This window comes from Manis pentadactyla, chromosome 3, assembly GCF_030020395.1.
Source record: "Manis pentadactyla isolate mManPen7 chromosome 3, mManPen7.hap1, whole genome shotgun sequence".
NCBI lineage: Eukaryota > Metazoa > Chordata > Mammalia > Pholidota > Manidae > Manis > Manis pentadactyla.
Genome location: NC_080021.1, coordinates 51,334,138 through 51,360,282, shown reverse-complemented (window position 1 = coordinate 51,360,282; position 26,145 = coordinate 51,334,138). Strand labels below are relative to the sequence as shown.

The window sequence follows — 26,145 nt, the reverse complement described above, 5'->3', positions numbered from 1 at the left end:
TACATAGATGACTTGCTACAAATGCAAATGATATCAATGAATCTCCTGAGTGTTACTTTGAGCAAAACTCTTTTCCAACCATTTTTAAAATGCACTGTGATCATGCTCTTCAGTGGTTGGCCAATTTTTTTTTTTTTTTTTACACAAAAGCCAGGTACATACCCAATATTTTTTCCCACTCTGGAGTAGTCTGTCATGGAAAGATGGATGAAACCATGAGGCTGATTCCCCAAATAACATTAGCATACAGAAAATGAATCATTCAAACACTTTAGGGGTCTGCCTAACTGACTTTCAGATAATAACTGATTAAATACCAGTGTGGAACAAATTAGAGGGGTTTAAAAAGAAATAGAAATTAACACTTCCAATCTCAAAGAGCTTCACCTCTCATAAAATTACTTAAGAGTGAAAATCAAGACACAAAAGGAAAATAAAGTATATGTTAGCTTTAATATAAGTACATTAACTATCTTGATTAAAAGTTTACTAACTGCTCTGGGCAATTCGAACATTTTGTCTGCATTTTCTCATTTAGTTCTCAGAAGCATCCTATGAGTAAGTCACTATTATTATGTCCATTTTAAAAATGAGGAAATAAGACTTGGAGACACTAAACACAATTTGCAAGGTCACATTATAAAGTCCAGGTGGAAGTCAAAGTTTTCTCAGTCTGATTTCAGACATTATCCTTTTAATTAGTACAGTAAATCATGCAGCTATAGAAGTATTAGCAAGCACAACCGATTATATGATGCAGCCATGTGAAAACAGTGTCAGTCACTGAATGATCCATTCATTCTATTATGTTTTATTGCATGCCTGCTATGAATTAGGCACTGATCTAGTAGGCTCTGGAGATACAGCAGTGAATGAAGAATACAAAATATCCTGCCCTCACAGTATTTACATTGTAAGGGGGTAGACTGGAATGAAACAAGAAAGGAAAACAAAATATACAGGATGCTATATAGTGATAAATGAATGATAAGGAGAAATAAAGGGTCAGAGAAAGGATAAAGTCACAGAGGAAATGGAGCCATATATGGAGTCTGACTGTGGTGGGGAATCTTTGCAAGTTTTTGAGCAGAAGAGAAACATAATTTGACTTACATTTTAAATAGGATCACCCTGTTGATTGCTCTTGAGAATCAAGTACAGTGGACAAGGGATGCAGGATGACTCAGTTTCTGAAGTTAGTGCAATAATTCAGGCAAGATGCTGGTGACCAGGATCAAAGTGTGAGTAATGAAAGTAGAGAGAAGCAATACAATTCTTGATGTATTTTGAAAGAAGAATCACAGGATTTCTTAAAGGACAAGATGTAAGGTGTGAGAAAAGGAAAAGGTCAAAGATAACACCATGTTTTCTGGCCCCAGCAACTAGAAGAATGAAGTTACTATTCATTGAGATGGAGACACACATAAGAGGAGCTAGTTTTTGTTGCTTTTCCTTTTTTGGTGGGGGGTGAGAGATGTGTAGCATTAACAGTTCATTTTTGAGTGTTAAGTTAGAGATGCCTTTAAAAATTCAATTGGAGATTCAAGTCCAGTTGAATATATCCATACAGAATTCATAAACAGTTGCATGTTAGAAATACACATTTGGGATAGGTAAGCACAGATAGGCTAAAATTGTCCTCAATTAGAAACATGGACTATTCAATCATAGTAACAGAAATGAGGACAGAATACAAGAGCACAGATTCTTGTAGGTGGACAGAAATAATGGTGGGAAATTATAAAAATATCTCTTTGACTGCTTTAATTTATTTAATGAGATAGGAAGACTTGTCAACAGACAATAACAGGGAGGAAAAAGTATGAAATATTTAAATATGGGACTGCAAAGAGACTAGACTCAGGAAATACAGAATAACTATCAGGCAACCTTCATGATCATGAGTTTTAGAGAGAGGTCAGCTTCACTATGTAGTTTGTCTTTCTTCTCCAGCCTTTTTCAGCTGTGTGCATGCCAGGCACCCAGGAGGCAGTATTGATTTCACCAGAATTTTGGTATCACCAGGTGAATATAAAAAGCAGAAAGACAAAGGAATTCTAGGTATATGTAAGGGATTTTGACTTGCCATGACATTTATGTCATTAAGGAAGGAAGCACTGTGGATGAGGAAGGACTGATGAGATAAGGTGATGAGATCAAGATCGACTCTTAAATTTGATGTAGTCAGAGCTTTTTGAAGTCATGATATTAGCAGGAGTGAGTTGGAAAAATACTCAGTGACAGTCATAGTAGATATTTAAAACTGAGACTTACAAGAGCAATTTCCAGGCTGTACCCATAGAGATGAGTCTCTGAGTCAGGATGGAATACAAAATTGGAGAAAAGATCCAATAACTTAGAGCCCAGAACACTGGAAAAATGATCAGTTATCAAAATGTTGAGCTTACCGATAATTAAAAGAGTAGTGTTGAAAGGAGTGGGATTGAACTAAGAGATACAATCATCAAACAACAGAGAGAATGACTTGAGGATTACAGCAAGGAGAAACAGTGGATGGAATAGTCTGACAAATCACAGTCAAGGCCTGGAGCATTTATGGAGGTAGGAGAATGTTCTTGAAATGGCATTAAAAAGAAGAAAGGCAGGACATACACCATGACTCCAGCCCTCATGGTAGAAGGAATATGGAGGAGAAAACAGCTGTCATTCTGAAGGAATGTTAGGAAAGAGTAAAATCAATGGAGTGACAAATTTTAGTTACAAAAAAAAAAAAAACCTAAAGGGCAAATACTCAAAATAAGTTAATTATTAAGGGAATACTGCTGATGATGGACTTCAAACTTCTCTGGAATGAACAGTTTCAGAAGATAGAGAAGGAAAGGAAATGGAGACAGAGATGGCAGTGTACAAGACATATGAGAACTGGGGCTCAAGGGGTGAGGGGCATTTTGTCTTGTGCTTCCTGTGGTGATACGTGTTAATAAAGGCATAGGGCCTGATCAAATTATACCTCAGATTCCAAGATATCAAATAAAAGAGAGTATTACAACTTAAGAGTGTGTTTAAATGAATTTAAGAGTATAACTTCAGAGAAGACAGGAAGTGAAGTTACAGAGGGGATACAGGAGAAAAACATATACTGGTAGAAGAAACAACTTCCTATAATTGCCTTTGCTCAAATTTTTATTGTTTTTTCACAGCCTGCAATATAATTCTGCATTCCTCAGCAAGATAACCAAGACCCTTCATACATAACTCCTTGCCCTTCCTTTCCAACATCATGTCCCACTTATTTTCCATGTGTGAACTTCCTTTCAGTCATAGAAAAATGTGCTTGTTCAGCCCTGAAGGTCTCTACATTTACTGTCTGTCTGGAATTGCCCTTCTCTTCCTGGCATGTGGGATGCTCATCCAGCTGACTTGATCCATCATCTCACATATATATTTTTCTTTTTTTGGTAAAAACATTATTTTCTACTGTCTTATCAAATTTCAATTATACAATACAGTGTTATCAACTATATTTACTACATTATACATTAGATCCTCAGACCTTATTCATCTTAAAACTAAAGTTTGTTTCCTTTGCCAACTTTTCCCTATTTTCCCCCAAAATCCTCTTCTGATGTCATGTAAAGAAGTAGAATGGAAAGAGAATGAGATGAGATAAGACTGAGGAGGCCAAACTCTTAGATGGCTTCAGAGGATGGAACTAAAGTGTCCAGTACTGTCGGCCACTCAGTGGTTAACGAATGCCAGCAAATACTTGTGTTCATAGGTAATGAAAAGAGGACATAGTCTAGAGGAAATTGCTGGGGAATACTGAACAAGTGTGATTTTGTAACTATTACGGAGGAGGAGTTAAAATTATTGGAGTGAGAAGGGATGGTAAGAAGGTCAGACAGGAAAATCAAGAGACATAAGTTCAGTGTTATTGGAAAACAGGGAATTTTCTTTTTTTAAAAATGCTACTTAAAATGAAAAGCCAATGAAATGAGACACTTGTGGATCATCTAGGAAGCATGTTCTAGTCACAGGCAGAGGTTAAAAAACAGAAGGAGGGAGTTATTTATGAAGAGATGAGGGACCTATAGAGAATATTTACAAGTATGCAAAAGGAAAGACACAGCAGGTGACAGCAGGTAAAAGGAAGGCAGGGAAGAAAAGGAGTTACAGTCATTTTTAGATATTGAACACCTAACACCAAGTCTAAAATTAACACCTTTGAGATTTCAAATCAGAGACAACTTTGTTAAGACAGAAACCTAATATCAATGAGATTATTGCAACTGCAAATAGCATGTGAGATGGTAGAAGGATAGGTGTATGTTTAATGTCTGGGCATGTCCACACCCAGAAAATATGGGTCAAGTATGGTTGGAATTTGCTGTCAGGGGGCTCAAAGTGAAAGAAATATTTCACCAAGAGCAAACCTAATGACAAAACAAAGATCTACCAAAGCAGCCAATGACCAACAAAAATCAAGGCAGTCCGATAAGAACAGAAGTTGGCACCTAAGTTCACGGGGGGCAGCTAGTGACAACTGAGCTCAGCAAGAACACAGCAGTGATTCAGAAAATACCTTTAGACACTCTTGGCTTTCTTTTCGCAAAAGAGTAATAATTTCTTGGAAAGGCCCAATATGGTCTTTTTGGGATTATGTTTTGTTTTCATTTTTCAAAAAGAAAAACATCAACCTTCTTAACCATCCTCCTTCTGCATCACATTCCTTCCCTGGACAAAAAAGTACCCTCAACCCTGTTCCAGGGTAAACATGCAGGAGCTCTTTCTTTCTTTCACTCCTGGGTAGATAAATACCGCTTTCATCCATCAACCTTCAGAGCCTTGCTGAATTACTAAAAGCGCTTCAGAATCTCTCACAGGAAAATAGTCTTCTAGTCACAATTAATTTCCTCACCTTATTTGTTGGCTAATAACACAAAAAATAAGGTCACAGCAGCAACAATTCTTTTGTCTTGTGCATGTGTTCTTTTCAGATCAATCAAGTTTTCCCTAAGCACCATTTCCAAGGGTGGAGTCACTCCTTGTCTAAGGAAAGTAAGGCATTAGAAGAAAATTAATAGGACCAGGATATGAACCTATGACCTGTTCAGGATGCCACAGCACTTTCAATCAAAAATACTGGCCAAGAACTCCAAGTAATTATTATTCTTCAGATGATTGGAAATAATATAATTAAACCTTCCTTGCTGCTTCACAATAGTTTAAAAGGGTAAGTTGTTAAAGAAAGTACCACCCTGTGATTTGAATTTCATGAGGAACAAATGTTGTTGGCATATGATGAGTTTGAGACAATTAAAATGCACCAGATCTCTTTCCCAATGATGAAAATAATGACTGCTCCTGTAACTTATCATTAATTCACATTATTCAAGATTCTTAATTGTAATATGCCTGATCTTATCACCATGTCAGCAACAAAGGAGACATCAGCCTCCTGGTTCTTAATACAGAAATAGTACTTGCTCCTCTTGCAAGATTTTGAGTTTTGAGTGTATTGCTTTCAATTGTATCTCACGTCTCCTTTCCTCTGTGTACTCCAATACCATTCAGAACACTGGACTCTCTATTATGAAAGATAATGCATTATTTATAGTTTCCCTGTCATAATTATGTCTTTATATTTTATTCCAAGCGCTTTCATCCCTCCATGCATTTTCATATGCTGTTCCCTGTGCTGACAACATATGCTGAATGTTAAAAAATGATGAATAAAAATGACAAATCCAACACCAGAAAATCACGAGCGTCACTGAATCTATCTCTGGTTTCTCTCTCATACCTCTGGCTGCACCACTCCCTCCAGAGGATATCACCACCTGAGGCTGGAATTTCTCCTTCCCTTGACTATACTTTAATATTTTTCTCAAATATATATGTTTAAATAAATCATAGCTTTATAATGTTGGTATCATTCTGTATGTCATCTTCTGAAAGTGGCTGAATTTTTTTTTCTTCTTATATATATTTTCTTGTTTGCCTCTTTGCCACTCTTCTAAAATCTTACTAATCCTTCAAAACAAAACTCAAAATCAACTTCTCTGTGATGCCTTCTTCAACTCACCAGTTAAGCTCAGTCTCTGGCTCTCCATACTTGGCCTTCTGTACATCACTTGATTGTAACATTTATCATATTTGCCCTGACAGCTTCTGATGCATAGGAGCTCTTTCTGTTTATCTGTTGTAGGTGAAATGACTGCCAGATGAATTTGAGTAGATTCATAATATTAAATATTTAAACATTTATATTTAAAATATTTAAATCCATGCCTAGAAATAAAATTCAGAAATTAAGTGAAAATTTCCCTAGTGCTTAATAGATAGGGTGGGACTTCTTAAACCTTGGTCCTCTCAGACTATCCATATAGCTAGTTTTGCCAGTTGAGAAGCTAAAGGGATGTATGGGAGTCAGCCTCCAAGACTGCCCAAATAATCATCACCTCCTGGTATTCACTCCAACAATGTATCAACCTGTAGCAGAATACAGTAGAAGTGAAGATATCTGACTTCCAAGGTTAGGTCGTTAAATACGTCATGAGTTCCAACTCGGTTCCTTCTCTCTCTTTCTCTTTACTTACTCTGGAGAAGCCAGCTGCTCTGTTATGTGAACAGCCCTATGGAGAGGGCCGTATGGAGAAGAACGGAGGCTTCCTGTCAACAGCCATGTGAGATATGAGCTTGGAAGTGGGTTCTCCAGCCCCTTCAGATAACTGCAGCTTCAGCTGATAATTTCACTGTGTGTTCATGAGATACCTTGAGTCAGAACCCAGCTAAGATGCTCCTGGATTCCTGACCCTCAGAACTGTGTGGGGTAAGATATGTTTGTTCCTTTAAGTTGCTAAGTTTCAGGGTGATTTTTATGCCAGCAATATATAATATGGGATGTTTTAACAGTATAACTCCTCTCACTTTGGTTAACACTGCGCTGTGAATTAGGAAAGAAAAACTTAAAAAACTGAGTAGAAAAGGAAGCTACTCAGAAGCAAGTGGTATTTGTACAGTGCTCCAGAGATGAAAAGGGGTCTTAAATATTGTCCAGTTTACCTCTACATAAGCTGAAAGGTTTGGCAGTAACCATAAGTCTAAGGGAAACTCTGTGGACTGAAAATTTCCAGAGATAGAAATATCAGCTATTTCCATGCCTTATATCTTCTTTTAAATGTGTAAAACCTGATACCTTGGTTGTACATATACTACCCCCTCTCTTTGTGCTTCACTTTCGGTGGCCAGCAGAGGCTGTGGTCCCTGCCAGAGAGCCAGAAAAGTCTGGTAGACAGGGTGAAAAAAGAACAAGAATGAAATATGATTTCTTGGGTGTCTATTATGAACCAGAATGATATCCTTGAATTTGTCATTAAACTTCAAGGCCTATATACATTCTAACCCTGCTTTATAGATAATGCTTTCAGAGGCTGTGGAACTTGCTCAGTCAGGCAGCCCATACAAGGAGATTTGGACTCTGTTCTACATCCTAGGTGGCCCTGCTCCGGACAAGAGCTGGATCACAGCTGTGCTCTGCAAGATAGAAGCTGATCTTGGGTAGGTCTTCTCACATCTCTTCCTGCCACTTCCACTCTTTCATCAAGCCTCCAGTTCCCTGGGCTTGGTGCTCTTCTCTTACCTTCTCCCCACCCACCATTCCCATCCTCCTCTCTTCCCATAGGCTCCACTATCCCCAAAGGCCTCCAGCTACAGAAGATTCCCCAGCTTTTCCTCTAGATGCTTTCTCTCAATAGACCCAGATGTAGTTTGACTCTGGGTCATTTATTTGTTGCTTACCATATATGGACCAATACAATGCAACAAAGTCACAACTATGAATAACATTTACATGTGTAAATTTTACTGAGTTTTATTTGTTGGCAACCCTAGTGTTTCACATATGCTCAAACCTTTAAATTGCTTTGTTGCATATAGTACTATTAATGATGCCTCAAGACTAGAAGAATTAAAGGAAAGAAAAAGCTTTTTATAAAGTGTTACAAAGCAAGGGGAGCGAAATGTCACATAATATTCGTAGGTACCTTATTACATCTATTAGCTTATCTATGTCTCATCTCATTAGTTAAGTTCTGTTATTATCACCATTTTAAAGATTAGGAAATGAAGACTTTCATGGACTGTGTGCTTCGGCCACACTCACCCAGTTAGCGACAGTAATAGACTTAGCCCCCATACAATCCAGGTCCACAGCCAAAACTTTAGTGTGCTGAGGAAATATATTTCTCTACTTTTTTCTCAGCCCTCAACATCTTCTCAGGGCTTAAGATGGTGCATCAAAGAGCACAGCTGCTGTTTAAGAACTTTTCTAGGAGTCTGCAATATAGTTACTATTTTTTTTTCCTCCATTGAACTAATGCTAAATTTACTATTTAAAAATGTACCTCTTCAGTACAGTACTGGCTGCTCAGAAGTTTTCATCATTTTCATTGCTTCTAATTTTTAATTAAGTCTAGTAGTCTTGTAGCAAAGAAAATATTTTCAAATGAAAAGGAAACCATACTGCTACAATAAGGAGGAAGGAACAGTACATGGACTTTCTTTTTAAAATTATATTTCAACACATTTCTTCAGCAGTTGAAGAGGGTTTGCTGGGAATGTTACAAAGTTGTCTGTTTGGAGGTTAGGTTTGAAGCATGCCACTAGTGTACACTGGTAAGGCAGAATTAAACACTAGGCTCTTAACATACAAGAAAAACAAATGGCCATCTAATAGGTTTTCTAAAAGTCACTAAAGGTATTTTTAAAGATACACCACTACGAAACATTTATAGTTTTAATTGAATAAGCACTCTTTAGAATAAGTCAATAAAATTAAAATAACTTAAGTCTATGTTAGCCAGGTTAAGTGTACACCCTTGGGACATATTTTAGTAATCAAGGCCAAAGTACATATTTTATTCTTTTAGACTATAGTTTGGATAGGAAGTCTGTTTTTTTAGTAAATAAGACTTGTGTTCACTTAATTCAGAAAAGTCTTGTTAAATAAATCAAGAATGGATGTGTCTACTGTACCATGATTTTAATAAAGATTTTTTTTTCTCCCTCCCTGTTAAGCCTAGTAGGGAATCTAAGAAATTCTCGGTTATGCTACCATGTCATGTATTGATGTGTGGTTTATCTGGGCCATACTTTATCCCTGGGCAGCTCAATTTGATGGTCAGTATGATTCTAGTGTCCTAAATCCCTCTGCAGCTAGTGCAAGAAATCAATTTTAGTGACTGCTTAAACAATAGTAACCACATAATAAATGCAAAGCTACAGTTAACAGCTGACTTGAATTATATGCCCTTTTACTGTATGCAAACTAAAGTACACTTTGTCTAGTTATAATTCTAAGTATGCCTAGGATAGCAATCCTAGTATTATGTTCTAAAATCTCCAGACCAGCAGCAAGTATATGACATACATTCTTTTAAAAATTACTAGTTACCTACTATGTACAAGGAACCACTGATAGAACTATTAAGCTATTGATAAAGAATTTATCCTAACATGTACTTGATTTGTCTACTGTATGCCAGACAATATGAGGTACTGGGATCTCCAAAGATAAATTACTCAAGCCCTTGGTTTTTAACTAAGAAACTGAAAGTTTAGTTCAGTGACTCTGTGTGAGCTCTTTGGGGTTCACAAGCTCTTCAGAGAGTCTAAGACACTATGGAAATTCTCCCAGGAAAAATGAATTCATTAGCACAGGATTGCATGTGATTTGGAAGTTAGTTTTCCTTCACTTAAGTCCTTTAATACAAATCAGATTTAAAATCCTAACTCTGGTATTGCCTGTATAAAATTTAGGAAATTACTCACCTCTTTTCGATTCAGTTTCTTTATTTGTAAAGTAGGTCTAACATCACCTACTTAAAAGGTTCTTGGTGGCTTAAATAACATCACATTTATAAAATAATTTGCACAGTGCCTAGAACATAGTCTACAACTGAAGAATAATAGTTAACAACTACTACTATTATTACTACTATCACCACCTCTTTCCTATAACTAATAAAATTCAGTTAGATATTAAATTCCACCTTTACATGAAAAGAAATTGAAGCTCCAGTACAATGGTTTATCCAAGGTCAAAAATCTATTAAGCATCAGAACAGAGATTTAAATAGCAGTTCTGACTTCAACAAAACTAGTGCACCAACAAGTTAAACACAGACTTGAGGCACATGTATGTGAAGGACAAGGTCAGGAAACATAACATCAAATTTTGGAGAGTTTTGAATGCTAGGTTTAAGAGCTTGATCACTCTGTAGGAGGAAACACAGTACCATGAAAGTTGAATATCAAAATGATATAGTGGGGAAGCTCAAGATGGTGGCATGACTGGGGCAGTGGAAATCTCCTCCCAAAACCATACATATTTTTGAAAATACAACTATGCCTAAGAGAGAGACCAGAAGATACAGGACAACAGGCAGGCTACATCTACATCTGCAAGAACTCAGCATCTCATGAAAAGGGTAAGATACAAAGCCGTGACCTGGCGGGACCTACCCCAGCTCACTGGCAGGAGGAAAGGAGTCAGAGTGGGGAGGGAGTGGAAGCCCAGGACTGCTAAATAACCAGCCCTAGTAATCTGCACTGGGAGCACAGACACGCATTGCATGGTGTGCTGGATATTAGAGAAATGGAAAAGTAAAATCCAAGATGGGCTGCGAGCGGGTCCCCACAGCCAGCTCCCCTGGGGTGAAAGAAAAGTGGGTGCTTTTTGAAAGTCTTAAAGGGACAGGGGCTTAACAGTTGGATGGAATCGTCCTGGCACACTCAACCCAGCAGGCTGGGAATTCTAAGGAACTTCAGTTGCCCCAACCCCTTGGGAGGTAACACAGCCCGAAAGCCCTTCACTGTGATAAGCAGACTGCCATTCATTACCCCCAGCCAGCGCAGCAAGCAAACCAGCTGACACGACACAGCGGCCCCGCCCACAGCAACAACCCAGAGTCTCCTTCGAGTGCACAGGTAACCGGGACAGACACAGAGGCTGCCGCCGGCATGCAGCTGCCTGGCACAGACAGAGGGAGCCAGAGCAAGGTCGGGAAGGCATGAAGGGGCACTGTTCTCACAGGAAAACACACCCTATGCGTCTGCCACTCCCCATAGGGCTCTGGGTTAGGCTGAGGACCACTCCACCCACAGCAGCTCAAGAAAATAACCCACAGACTGCTCCCTGTCTGCAGGGAACTGACAGAGGCAGCAGAGAAGGGCAAGGCAACCAGCAAGCAGGAAGGGACTTGGTTCTCCCAGCTGAAACACATACCACCTGCCTACGACCACCTCTATCACCATGAAAAGGCAGAAGAATCTGGCACAGTCAAGAATCACTCAGACAACCCAAGAGAGAGGGCCTGGGGAGATAGATATAACAAATCTTCCTGAAAAAGAATTCAAAATAAAGGTCATAACCATGCTGATGGACCTGCAGAGAAATATGCAAGAGCTAAGGGATGAAGTCAGGAGGGAGATAACAGAAATGAAACAATCTCTGGAAGGACTTAAGAGCAGACTGGATGAGGTGCAAGAGTCTGTTGATGGAATAGAAATCAGAGAACAGGAATACAGAGAAGCTGAGGCAGAGAGAGATAAAAGGGCCTCCAGGAATGAAAGAATATTAAGAGAACTGTGAGACCAATCAAAATGGAATAATATTTGCATTATAGGGGTACCATAAGAAGAAGAGAGAGAAAAAGGGATAGAAAGTGTCCTTGGAGGCGGAGCCAACATGGCAGCGTGAGTAGGACAGTGGGAATCTCCTCCCAAAAACATATATACTTTTGAAAATACAACAAACAAACACAACTAGCCCTAAAAGAGAGACCAGAAGACGCAGGACAGTGGCCAGACTGCAGCTACACCAGCGAGAACCCAGCGACTGGTGAAAGGGGTAAGACACAAGCCCCGGCCCGGCGGGACCCGAGAGCCCCTCCCCCCAGCTCCCGGCAAGAGAACAATAGGCAGAGTGGGAGGGAGACAGAGCCCAGGACTGCTGAACACCCAGCCCCTGCCATCCGGGCCAGAGCGCAGACACAGTATGTGCCCAGGGGGCCCTGGAGACTGGGGGAACAGGGAGTAAGACCTCTGAGCGGGTGCGGAAGCTGATGCCCCTGTGACAAAGAAAAGCGGGAGCTTTTTGAAAGTCTTAAAGGGACAGGGACTTAACAGCTTGATGGAAACAACCCAGGTCACAGTACAGCAGCTGGAAATTACAGGGAAAACCGGGTGCACTAACCCCCTGGGCAACAGCTCTCAGACCCCTCATGGAGGAAAACAGTCAAGCAGCCCCCCCATCCATTACCCCACCGGGCGCTGCTAAAGCAGAGAAGCAGCCTGAGACAAATTCCGCCCACAGAAAGGGAAAATTCTCCCTTCCGGCCAGGCAAGACACAAAGACCCAATCTACACGCAATTACCCAACACAAGCCACTAGGGGTCGCAGTTGTCCCAGTAAAGAAAGGCCAGTAGCAAGTGAAAATTTTGGCCCTCCCAGCTGACAGTCAATAGCACCTGTCAACATGAAAAGGCAAAAAAATATGATCCAGACAAGACTAACCCAGACAGCTTCGGCATCTGCTACATCTTCCCCTGAGAAGGAACCTGGGGAGATAGATTTAGCCAGTCTTCCTGAAAAATAATTCAAAACAAAAGTCATAACCATGCTGATGGACTTGCAGAGAAATATGCAAGAACTAAGGAAGGAGAATTCAGAAATAAAACAAGCTCTGGAAGGACTTCAAAACAGAATGGACGAGATGCAAGAGACCATTAATGGACTAGAAAACAGAGAACAGGAACGCAGAGAAGCTGATGCAGAGAGAGATAAAAGGATCTCCAGGAATGAAAGAATTCTAAGAGAGCTGAGTGACCAATCGAAAAGGAACAATATAAGAATCATAGGTATTCCAGAAGAAGTAGAGAGAGAAAAGGGGATAGAAAATGTCTTGGAAGAAATAATTGCTGAAAACTTCCCCAAACTAGGGGAAGAAATGGCCTCTCAGACCACAGAGGTACACAGAACTCCCATGACAAGGGATCCAAGGAGGGCAACACCAAGACACATAATAATTAAAATGGCAAAGATCAAAGACAAGGACAAAGTATGAAAGGCAGCCAGAGAGAAAAAAAAGGTTACCTACAAAGGAAAACCCATCAGGCTATCATCAGACTTCTCAACAGAAACCATACAGGCAAGAAGAGAATGGCATGATATACTTAATGCAATGAAAAAGAAGGGCCTCGAACCAAGACTACTGTATCCAGCACGAATATCATTTAAATATGAAGGAGGGATTAAACAATTCCCAGACAAGCAAAAGTTGAGGGAATTTGCCTCCCACAAACCACCTCTACAGGGCATCCTACACGGAATGCTCTAGATGTGAGCACTCCTAAAAAGAGCACACAACAAAACACCCAACATATGAAGAAGGGAGGAGGAGGAATAAGAAGGGAGAGAAATAAAGAATCATCAGACTGTGTTTATAATAGCTCAACAAGCGAGTTAAGTTAGACAGTAAGATAGTAAAGAAGCTAACCCTAAACCTTTGGTAACCACAAACTTAAAGCCTGCAATGGCAATAAATTCATACCTTTCAATAATCACCCTAAATGTAAATGGACTGAATGCACCAATCAAAAGACACAGAGTAATAGAATGGATAAAAAAGCAAGATCCATCCATATGCTGCTTACAAGAGACTCACCTCAAACCCAAAGACGCGCACAGACTTAAAGTCAAGGGATGGAAAAAGATATTTCAAGCAAACAACAGAGAGAAGAAAGCAGGTGTTGCAATTCTGGTATCAGACAAAACAGACTTCAAAATAAAGAAAGTAACAAAAGACAAAGAAGGACATTACATAATGATAAAGGGCTCAGTCCATCAAGAGGATATAACCATTATAAATATATATGCACCCAATACAGGAGCACCAACATACCTGAAACAAATATTAACAGAACTAAAGGAGGAAATAGAATGCAATGCATTCATTCTAGGAGACTTCAACACACCACTCACTCCAAAGGACAGATCCACCAGACAGAAGTAAGGACACAGAGGCACTGAACAACACACTACAACAGATGGACCTAATAGACATCTACAGAACTCTACATCCAAAAGCAACAGGATACACATTCTTCTCAAGTGCACATGGAACATTCTCCAGAATAGACCACATACTAGGACACAAAAAGAACCTCAGTAAATTCCAAAAGATTGAAACCATACCAACCAACTTTTCAGACCACAAAGGCATTAAACTAGAAATAAACTGTTCAAAGAAAGCAAAAAGGCTCACAAACACATGGAGGCTAAACAACACGCTCCTAAATAATCAATGGATCAATGACCAAATCAAATGGAGATCCAGCAATATATGGAAACAAATGACAACAACAACACTAAGCCCCAACTTCTGTGGGACACAGCAAAAGCAGTCTTAAGAGGAAAGTATATAGCAATCCAAGCATATTTAAAAAAGGAAGAGCAATCCCAAATGAACGGTCTAATGTCACAACTATCGAAATTGGAAAAAGAAGAACAAATGAGGCCTAAGGTCAGCAGAAGGAGGGACATAATAAAGATCAGAGAAGAAATGAATAAAATTGAGAAGAATAAAACAATAGCAAAAATCAATGAAACCAAGAGCTGGTTCTTCGAGAAAATAAACAAAATAGATAAGCCTCTAGCCAGACTTATTAAGAGGAAAAGAGAGTCAACACAAATCAACAGTATCAGAAATGAGAAAGGAAAAATCACGACGGACCCCGCAGAAATACAAAGAATTACTAGAAACTACTATGAAAACCTATATGCTAACAAGCTGGGAAACCTAGGAGAAATGGACAACTTCCTAGAAAAATACAACCTTCCAAGACTGACACAAAAAGAAACAGAAAATCTAAACAGACCAATTACCAGCAACGAAATTGAAGGGGTAATCAAAAAACTACCAAAGAACAAAACCCCCGGGCCAGATGGATTTACCTCGGAATTTTATCAGACATACAGGGAAGACATAATACCCATTCTCCTTAAAGTTTTCCAAGAAATAGAAGAGGAGGGGATACTCCCAAACTCATTCTATGAAGCTAACATCACCCTAATACCAAAACCAGGAAGAGACACCACAAAAAAAGAAAACTACAGACCAATATCCCTGATGAACGTAGACGCAAAAATACTCAACAAAATTTTAGCAAACCGAATTCAAAAATACATCAAAACCATCATACACCATGACCAAGTGGGATTCATCCCAGGGATGCAAGGATGGCACAACATTCGAAAGTCCATCAATGTCATCCACCACATCAACAAAAAGAAAGACAAAAACCACATGATCATCTCCATAGATGCTGAAAAAGCATTTGACAAAGTTCAACATCCATTCATGATAAAAACTCTCAGCAAAATGGGAATAGAGGGCAAGTACCTCAACATAATAAAGGCCATCTATGAAAAACCCACAGCCAACATTATATTGAATAGCGAGAAGCTGAAAGCATTTCCGCTGAGATCGGGAACTAGACAGGGATGCCCACTCTCCCCACTGTTATTTAACATAGTACTGGAGGTCCTAGCCACGGCAATCAGACAAAACAAAAAAATACAAGGAATCCAGATTGGCAAAGAAGAAGTCAAACTGTCACTATTTGCAGATGACATGATACTGTACATAAAAAACCCTAAAGACTCCACCCCAAAACTACTAGAACTGATATCGGAATACAGCAAAGTTGCAGGATACAAAATCAACACACAGAAATCTGTGGCTTTCCTATATACCAGCAATGGACCAACAGAAAGAGAAATCAGGAAAACGACTCCATTCACAATTGCATCAAAAAAAATAAAATATATAGGAATAAACCTAACCAAACAAGTGAAAGACTTATATTCTGAAAACTACAAGTCACTCTTAAAAGAAATTAAAGGGACACTAACAGATGGAAACGCATCCCATGCTCATGGCTAGGAAGAATTAATATCGTCAAAATGGCCATCCTGCCCAAAGCAATATACAGATTTGATGCAATCCCTATGAAACTACCAGCAACATTCTTCAATGAACTGGAACAAATAATTCAAAAATTCATATGGGAACACCAAAGACCCCGAATAGCCAAAGCAATCCTGAGAAAGAAGAATAAAGTAGGGGGGAATCTCACTCCCCAACTTCAAGCTCTATTATAAAGCCATAGTAATCAAGACAATTTGGTACTGGCACAAGAACAGAGCCACAGACCAATGGAACAGACTAGACAATCCAGACATTAACCCAGACATATATGGTCAATTAATATTTGATAAAGGAGCCAGGGACATACAATGGCGAAATGACAGTCTCTTCAACAGATGGTGCTGGCAAAACTGGACAGCTACATGTAGGAGAATGAAACTGGACCATTGTCTAACCCCATATACAAAAGTAAACTCAAAATGGATCAAAGACCTGAATGTAAGTCACGAAACCATTAAACTCTTGGAAGAAAACATAGGCACAAACCTCTTAGACATAAACATGAGTGACCTCTTCTTGAACATATCTCCCCGGGCAAGGAAAACAACAGCAAAAATGAACAAGTGGGACTATATTAAGCTGAAAAGCTTCTGTACAGCAAAAGACACCATCAATAGAACAAAAAGGAACCCTACAGTATGGGAGAATATATTTGAAAATGACACATCCGATAAAGGCTTGACGTCCAGAATATATAAAGAGCTCACACGCCTCAACAAACAGAAAGTGTCCTTGAAGAAATAATTGCTGAAAATGTCCCCAAGCTGGGGGAGGAAACAGTCTCTCAGACCACGGACACCCACAGATCTTCCAACACAAGGGACACAAGGAGGATAACACTAAGACATATAATAAAATGGCGGCAAAGATCAAAGACAATGACAGAGTATTAAAGGTAGCCAGAGAGAGAAAAAAGATCACCTACAAAGGAAAACCCATCAGGCTATCATCAGACATCTCAACAGAAACCTTACAGGCCAGAAGAGAATGGCATGATATATTTAATGCAATGAAATAGTAGGGCCTTGAAACAAGAATACTGTATTCAGCACGCTTATCATTTAAATTTGAAGGAGGAATTAAACAATTCCCAGACAAGCAAAAGTTGAGGGAATTTGCATCCCACAAACCACCTCTACAGGGTATTTTAGAGGGACTGTTCTAGACGGGAGCACTCCTAAAACTAAACAGATGTCACCAGAGAAAATGAGATCACAGCAAAGAAAGCAGACCAACCAAATACTAAATAAAGGCAAAAAAATAAAATTAACTACCCACTAAAAGCAGTTAAAGGAAACACGAAAGAGCACAGAATAAAACAACCAACATATAAAGAATGGAGGAGGACTAATAAGAAGGGAGAGAAGAAAAGAATCTCCAGACAGTGTATATGACACCTGAATAAGCAAGCTGTTAGGCAGTAAGGTACTTAAGAGGCTAACCTTGAACTTTTGGTAACCACGAATCTAAAGCCTGCAATGGCAATAAGTACATATCTTTCAATAGTCACCCTAAATGTAAATGGGCTGAATGCACCAATCAAAAGACACAGAGTAATAGAATGGATAAAAAAAGCAAGACCCATCTATATGCTGCTTACAAGAAATTCACCTCAAACCCAAAGACATGCACAGACTAAAAGTCAAGGGATGGAAAAACATATTTCAGGCAAACAACAGAGAGAAGAAAGCAGGGGTAGCAGTACTAATATCAGACAAAATAGACTTCAAAACAAAGAAAGTAACAAGAGATAAAGAAGGACATTACATAATGATAAAGGGCTCAGTCCAACAAGAGGATAAAACCATTCTAAATATATATGCACCCAACACAGGAGCACCAGCATATGTGAAACAAATACTAACAGAACTAAAGGGGGAAATAGACTGCAATGCATTCATATTAGGAGACTTCAACACGCCACTCACCCCAAAGGATAGATCCACTGGGCAGAAAATAAGTAAGGACACAGAGGCACTGAACAACACAACACAGTAGAACAGATGGACCTAATAGACATCTACAGAACTCTACATCCAAAGCAACAGGATATACATTCTTCTCAAGTGCACATGAAACATTCTCCAGAATAGACCACATACTAGCTCAGAAAAAGAGCCTCAGTAAATTCCAAAACACTGAAATTCTACCAACCAACTTTTCAGACCACAAAGGTATAAAACTAGAAATAAATTCTACAAAGAAAACAAAAAGGTTCACAAACACATGGAGGCTTAACAACATGCTCCTAAATAATCAATGGATCAATGAACAAATTAAAATAGAGATCAAGGAATATATGGAAACAAATGACAACAACAACACAAAGCCCCAACTTCTGTGGGACGCAGCGAAAGCAGTCTTAAGAGGAAAGTATGCCTAAGGTGCCTAACTGGTTTTCTTGGTTTCACTGGAGATGGCTGGTAATTACAGATATGCTTTGGTTATGTAACTATACTCCTATTATGTTAATGTGTGTGCGCAATTTAAGTGGTAGCTTAAAACCTATACATGCTGAAGTTACTCTACAAGAAGATATGTCAAAGAAATAATCAATCTTCCCATGTTTTCTGCCGCCTGCTACTTCTATAGCTTTTCTTCTTTCTTCCTAATTACAACCCTTAAATAGAATTCGTGCCTCATATCAAATTTACCGAGTATCATAATTCTTCCAAGTGGTAAAGATACCTCAAGACAAATGCTGGACATAGAAGCTACAGGGCATAGATATGCAAAGAAATAAAAACCTAACCATTTCAAACAATAAGGCTTCTCTCTCACTTACCAACTTTACATTTCCCTGTATGGCCCTGGAAGATGACTGGTTAGCCAGAGACGGGTAAGATTCCTCCAGGGAGGAACAACCTAAGACAGGCACAGTCGCAGGGGGGTCATCAGGTGAGAAATTCGGGATCAATAGAGGTGAGGCTTAGAATCTCACCCCCCCATTCTGAGAGAAATCTTCTGCATACGTGGATGTTTTATTGCCCTTGTCTAGCTTGGGTTAACACATAGTCTACAGGCACACACCTGATCATCTACATTTGCTCTCTTACAACACTAAACTATGTTTTCTACCTTTATGTTGTATCTACCTACCACTTCAGCATTTTATTAAAAATAATAATAATAAAGAGAGAAATGTGGTATCCACATATAAATCAAGTATAAAAATCAAATGAGTATTCATATTTGAACTGACTCTTTATAGTTCATAATGCATGAGCAAAACCGAAGGTTTCTGTGATGACTGCCCTTGTACTGTTCACTATGTAACTGATTCATTATGTAAGAATTTGTTCTCCATGTAAGAACTTGTTTGTTATGCCTCAGAAGATTGGAGACTGATGAAAAATTAGGCTTGGGGTGGATTAATGATTGTGCATTGAGCATTGACTCCCCTATACAGAATTTTATTGTTGTTAACAACCATTTGATCAATAAATATGAGAGATGCCCTCACACACACACAAAAAAAGTACACACTTTCAATGGTAAAATAATAAGTAACCAGGATGTAATGAATATAGTCAAGATATTGTAACAGCTTGGTATGGTGATAGCTGGTACCTAGAATTGTCATGTATATAAATGTTGAATCACTATCTTGTACACCTGAAACTAATGTAATGTAATACCATGTGTCAACTACCCTTCAATAAAAAAATAATTATCTACAAAAAAAAAAAATACTTGCAGTAAGTCACCGTTAACTATCACTCTGGATGTGGTTCTGAGACAGGTAATCGTTAGAATACTAAAGAAAACAAACAGCTAAAAAAAAAAAAAAAAAGAGGAAAGTATATAGTGATCCAGGCACACTTGAAGAAGGAAGAACAATCCCAAATGAATAGTCTAACATCACAATTATCGAAACTGGAAAAAGAAGAACAAATGAGGCCTAAAGTCAGCAGAAGGAGGGACATAATAAAGAACAGAGAAGAAATAAACAAAATTGAGAAGAATAAAATAATAGCAAAAATCAAGGAAACCAAGAGCTGGTTCTTTGAGAAAATAAACAAAATAGATAAGCCTCTAGCCAAAGTTATTAAGAGAAAAAGAGAATCAACACAAATCAACAGAATCAGAAATGAGAAAGGAAACATCACAATAGACTCCACAGAAATGCAAAGAATTATTAAAGACTACTATGAAAACCTATATGCTAACAAGCTGGAAAACCTAGAAGAAATGGACAACTTCCAAGAAAAATACAACCTTCCAAGACTGACCAAGGAAGAAACACAAAAGTTAAACAAACCAATTACGAGCAAAGAAATTGAAATGGTAATCAAAATACTACCCAAGAACAAAACCCCTGGGCCGGACGGATTTACCTTGGAATTTTATCAGACACACAGAGAAGACATAATACTCATTCTCCTTAATGTTTTCCAAAAAATAGAAGAGGAGGGAATACTCACAAACTCATTCTATGAAGCCAACATCACCCTAATACCAAAACCAGGCAAAGACCCCACCAAAAAAGAAAATTACAGACCAATATCCCTGATGAAAGTAGAAGCAAAAATACTCAACAAAATATTAGCAAACTGAATTCAAAAATACATCAAAAGGATCATACACCATGACCAAGTGGGATTCATCCCAGGGATGCAAGGATGGTACAACATTCGAAAATCCATCAACATCATCCACCACATCAACCAAAAGAAAGACAAAAACCACATGATCATCTCCATAGATGCTGAAAAAAGCACTTGACAAAGTTCAACATCCATTCATGATAAAAACTCTCAGCAAAATGGGTATAGAGGGCAAATACCTCAACATAATAAAGGCCATCTATGATAAACCCACAGCCAACATTATACTGAACAGCGAGAAGCTGAAAGCTTTTCCTGTGAGATTGGGAACAAGACAGGGATGCCCACTCTCCCCACTGTTATTTAACATAGTACTGGAGGTCCTAGTCATGGCAATCAGACAAAACAAAGAAATACAAGGAATCCAGATTGGTAAAGAAGAAGTTAAACTGTCACCATTTGCAGATGACATGATATTGTACATAAAAAACCCTAAAGACTCCACTCCCAAACTACTAGAACTGATATCAGAATACAGCAAAGTTGCAGGATACAAAATTAACACACAGAAATCTGTGGCTTTCCTATACACTAACAATGAACCAACAGAAAGAGAAATCAGGAAAAGAACTCCATTCACAATTGCATCAAAAAGAATAAAATACCTACGAATAAACCTAACCAAAGAATTGAGAGACCTATAACCTGAAAATCAGAAGACACTCTTAAGAGAAATTAAAGGGGACACTAACAAATGGAAACTCATCCCATGCTTGTGGCTAGGAAGAATTAATATCATCAAAATGGCCATCCTGCCCAAAGCAATATAGAGTTTCGATGCAATCCCTATCAAATTACCAGCAATATTCTTCAACGAACTGGAACAAATAGTTCAAAAATTCATATGGAAACACCAAAGACCCCGAATAGCCAAAGCAGTCCTGAGAAAGAAGAACAAAGTAGGGGGGATCTCACTCCTCAATTTCAAGCTCTACTACAAAGCCATAGTAATCAAGACAATTTGGTACTGGCACAAGAACAGAGCCACAGACCAGTGGAACAGATTAGAGACTCCAGACATAAACCCAAACATACATGGTCAATTAATATATGATAAAGGAGCCATGGACATACAATGGGGAAATGACAGTCTCTTCAACAGATGGTGCTGGCAAAACTGGACAGCTACATGTAGGAGAATGAAACTGGACCATTGTCTAACCTCATACACAAAAGTAAATTAGAAATGGATCAAAGACCTGAATGTAAGTCATGAAACCATAAAATTCTTAGAAAAAACCATATGCAAAAACCTCTTAGACATAAACATGAGTGACTTCTTTTTGAACATATCTCCCCGGGCAAGGAAAACAACAGCAAAAATGAACAAGTGGGACTATATTAAGCTGAAAAGCTTCTGTAGAGCAAAAGACACCATCAATAGAACAAAAAGGTACCCAGCAGTATGGGAAAATATATTCATAAATGACAGATCCGATAAAGGCTTGACATCCAAAATATATGAAGAGCATGAAGAGCTCATCCACCTCAACACACAAAAAACAAATAATCCAGTTAAAAAATGGGCAGAGGAACTTATCAGTTCTCCAAAAAAGAAATACAGATGGCCAACAGACACATGAAAAGATGCTCCACATCGCTAATTATCAGAGAAATGCAAATTAAAACCACAATGAGGTATCATCTCACACCAGTAAGGATGGCAACCATCCAAAAGACAAACAACAACAAATGTTGGCGAGGTTGTGGAGAAAGGGGAACCCTCCTACACTGCTGGTGGGAATGTAAATTAGTTCAACCATTGTGGAAAGCAGTATGGAGGTTCCTCAAAATGCTCAAAATAGACTTACCATTTGACCCAGGAATTCCACTTCTAGGAATTTACCCTAAGAATGCAGCACTCAAGTTTGAAAAAGACAGATGCACCCCTATGTTTATCACAGCACTATTTACAATAGCCAAGAATTGGAAGCAACGTAAGTGTCCATCAGTAGATGAATGGATAAAGAAGATGTGGTACATATACACAATGGAATATTATTAAGCCATAAGAAGAAAACAAATCCTACAATTTGCAACAACATGGATGGAGCTAGAGGGTATTATGCTCAGTGAAATAAGCCAAACAGAGAAAGAGAGATACCAATTGATTTCACTCATCTGTGGAGTATAAGAACAAAGGAAAAACTGAAGGAACAAAACAGCAGCAGCATCACAGAACCCAAGAATGGACTAACAGGTACCAAAGGCAAAGGGACTGGGGAGGATGGGTGGGTAGGGAGGGATAAGGGGAGGGAAGAAGAAAGGGGTTATTATGATTAGCATGCATAATGGGGGGGTGGGAGAAAGGGGAGGGCTGTACAACACAGAGAAGACAAGTAGTGATTATACAACATTTTGCTATGCTGATGGACAGTGACTGTAAGGGGATTTGTGGGGGGGACCTGGTATAGGGGAGAGCCTAGTAAACATAATGTTCTTCATGTAATTGTAGATTAATGATAACAAAGAAAAAAAAAAGAAAGAAAGAAAAGGGGGATTACTCCCTGATAGGATAACACTAACTGCAAATCACCGATTAATGCATGCTTTAAATATCCTTAATTTTGATCATTTAAAGGGTGTCAGATGATCAGCTATGGAAGTACATTTTTCTGATAATATTCCTTTCTCTTAAAAAAAAAAAAGCAGTTCCTGTGTGGTGATCTCCAATAAGTTCTTCACAATGGTATAAAGGGCATATCAAAGTGTGGGCAAAGGGTTTGTTTGTGTTTATACAGAGGACCAAAGCCCAATTTGGCTACCCAGAAAATGAATTAAGATACGATATGAAGAAGAACTTTCAACATCAACATTCTCTGGAAGAGTCATTCCAGAAGATGATCATCAAAAAACTTCAACAAAGATCCTTGTGCTGTTGCAGTTGTAGCTGCATTCATCCCACCGGTTCCTGCACTTGCCATTGGAATGAAGAAGGAGATATCTAAGCTGGCCTGTGCATACAGTAAAACAACAAATTTGACTGGATCTATACTGTTGGAACTCAGCCAAGAATTAGAAGTGCAAGTTGCAGTGCTCCAAAATCTTACGACTATAGACAATCTACTGTTAAAAGAACATACGATGTGAACATTTCTCAGGAATGTGCTCTTTTAATTTGTCTGATCTTTCTCAAAATATTCAAATTCAGTTAGACAATATCCATCATATCATTGATAAGTTTTCACAAATGCCTAGGGTGCCTAACTGGTTTTCTTGATTTCACTGGATATGGCTGGTAATTGTAGGTCTGCTTTGGTTATGTAGCTGTATTCCTATTTTGTTAATGTGTGCATGCAATTTAATTAGTAATTTAAAACCTATACACGCTTATGTTACACTACAAGTAGATATGTCATAGAAATAATCAATCTTCCCATGTTTTCTTCCGTCTGCTACTTCTATAGCTTCTCTTCTTCCTTCATAATTACAACCCCTAAGTAGAATTCGTGCCTCATATCGAAATTACCAAGTATCATAATTCTTCCAAGTGGTAAAGATACCTCAAGACAAATTCTGGGCATAGAAGCCACAGGGCATAAATCTGCAAAAAAGTAAAAAGCTAACCTTTTCAAACAATATTGCCTCTCTCTCACTTGCCAACTTTACATTTCCCTGTATGGCCCTGGAAGATGACTGGTCAGCCAGAGACGGGTAAGATTCCTCAAGGGAGGAACAACCTAAGACAGGCACAGTCGCAGGGGGGGCCATCAGGTGAGAAATCGGGGATCAACAGCGGTGAGGCTTAGAACATCACCCCCCCTGTTTTGAGAGAAATCTTCTGCATCCGTGGATGTTTTGTTGTCCTTGTCTAGCTTGGATTAATACTTAGTCTATTGGCACACACCTGATCATCTACATTTGCCCTCTTACAGCACTAAACTATGTTTTCTACCTTTATCTTGCATCTACCTACCACTTCACCATTTTATTTAAAATAATAATAATAATAATAATAACAAGGGAGAAATGTGGGATTCACATATCAATCAAGTATAAAAATCAAACGAATAATCATAATTGACCTGATTGTTTATAGTTAATGATGCATGATCAAAACCGAAAGTTTTGTGATGACTGCCCTTGCACTGTTCACCATGTAAGAACTTATTCACTATGTAAGAACTTGTTCACCATGTAAAAACTTGTTTGTTATGCTTCAGAAGATTGGAGACTGTTGAGAATTAGGCTTGGGGTTGACTAATGATTGTGCATTGAGTCCCCTAAAAAAAGAAAAAAAAGAGCCATTTTCCTTAAAGTTTTCCAAAAAATAGAAGAGGAGGGAATACTTCCAAACTCAATCTATGAAGCCAGCATCACTCTAATACTAAAACCAGGCAAAGACCCTACAAAAATTACAGACCAATATCCCTGATGAACATAGAAGCAAAACTACTTAACAAAATGTTAGCAAACCAAATTCAAAAATAAATCAAGAGGATCATACAATATCATCAAATGGGATTCATCTCAGGGATGCAAGGAAGGTACAACATTTGAAAATCCATCAAAATCATCCACCACATCAACAAAAAGGACAAAAACCACATAATCATCTCCACAGATGCTGAAAAAGCATTCGACAAAATTCAACATTGATTCATCATAAAAACTCTCAACAAAATGGGTATAGAGGGCAAGTACCTCAACAGAATAAAGGCCATATATGACAAACCCACAGCCAATATCATACTTAATAGCAAGAAGCTGAAAGCTTTCCACCTAAGACCAGGAATAAGACAGGGATGCCCACTTTCCCTACTGTTATTCAACATAGTCCTGGAGGTCCTAGCCACTGCAATCAGATAAAACAAAGAAATACAAGGCATCCAGATTGGTAAAGAAGTCAAACTGTCACTATTTGCAGATGACATGATATTTTACATAAAAAGCCCTAAAGAATCCACTCCAAACTACTGGAACTAATATATGAATTAAGCAAAGTTGCAGGATACAAAAATTAATACACAGAAATCTGTTGCTTTCCTATACACTAACAATGAAGTAGCAGAAAGAGAAAACAAGAACACAATTTCATCAAAAAGAATAAAATAACTAGGAATAAACCTAACCAAGGAACTGAAGGACCTGTACCCTGAAAACTACAAGACACTCTTAAGGTATATTAAAGAGGACACTAACAAATGGAAACTCATTCCATGCTCTTGGTTAGGAAGAATTAATATTGTCAAAATGGTCAGCCTGCCTAAAGCAATCTACAGATTTAATGCAATCCCTATAAAAATACCAACAGCATTCTTCAACGAACTGGAACAAATAGTTCTAAAATTCATATGGAATTCAAAAGACCCCAAATAGCCACAGCAATCCTGAGAAGGAAGAATAAAGCAGGGGGAAATACGCTCCCTGACTTCAAGCTCTACTACAAAGCCACAGTAATCAAGACAATTTGGTAATGGCACAAGAACAGACCCACAGACCAGTGGAACAGAATAGAGAGTCCAGGTATTAACCCAAACACATATGGTCAATTAATATATGATAAAGGAGTCATGGATATACAG

General features: G+C 38.5%; 1 protein-coding gene across 2 annotated transcripts in view; it reads right to left on the bottom strand.

Moving 5' to 3' along the window:
* MMP16 (matrix metallopeptidase 16) overlaps positions 1-26,145 on the bottom strand; it is a 314,497-nt gene that overhangs the window by 75,165 nt on the left and 213,187 nt on the right. The window lies entirely within an intron of this gene.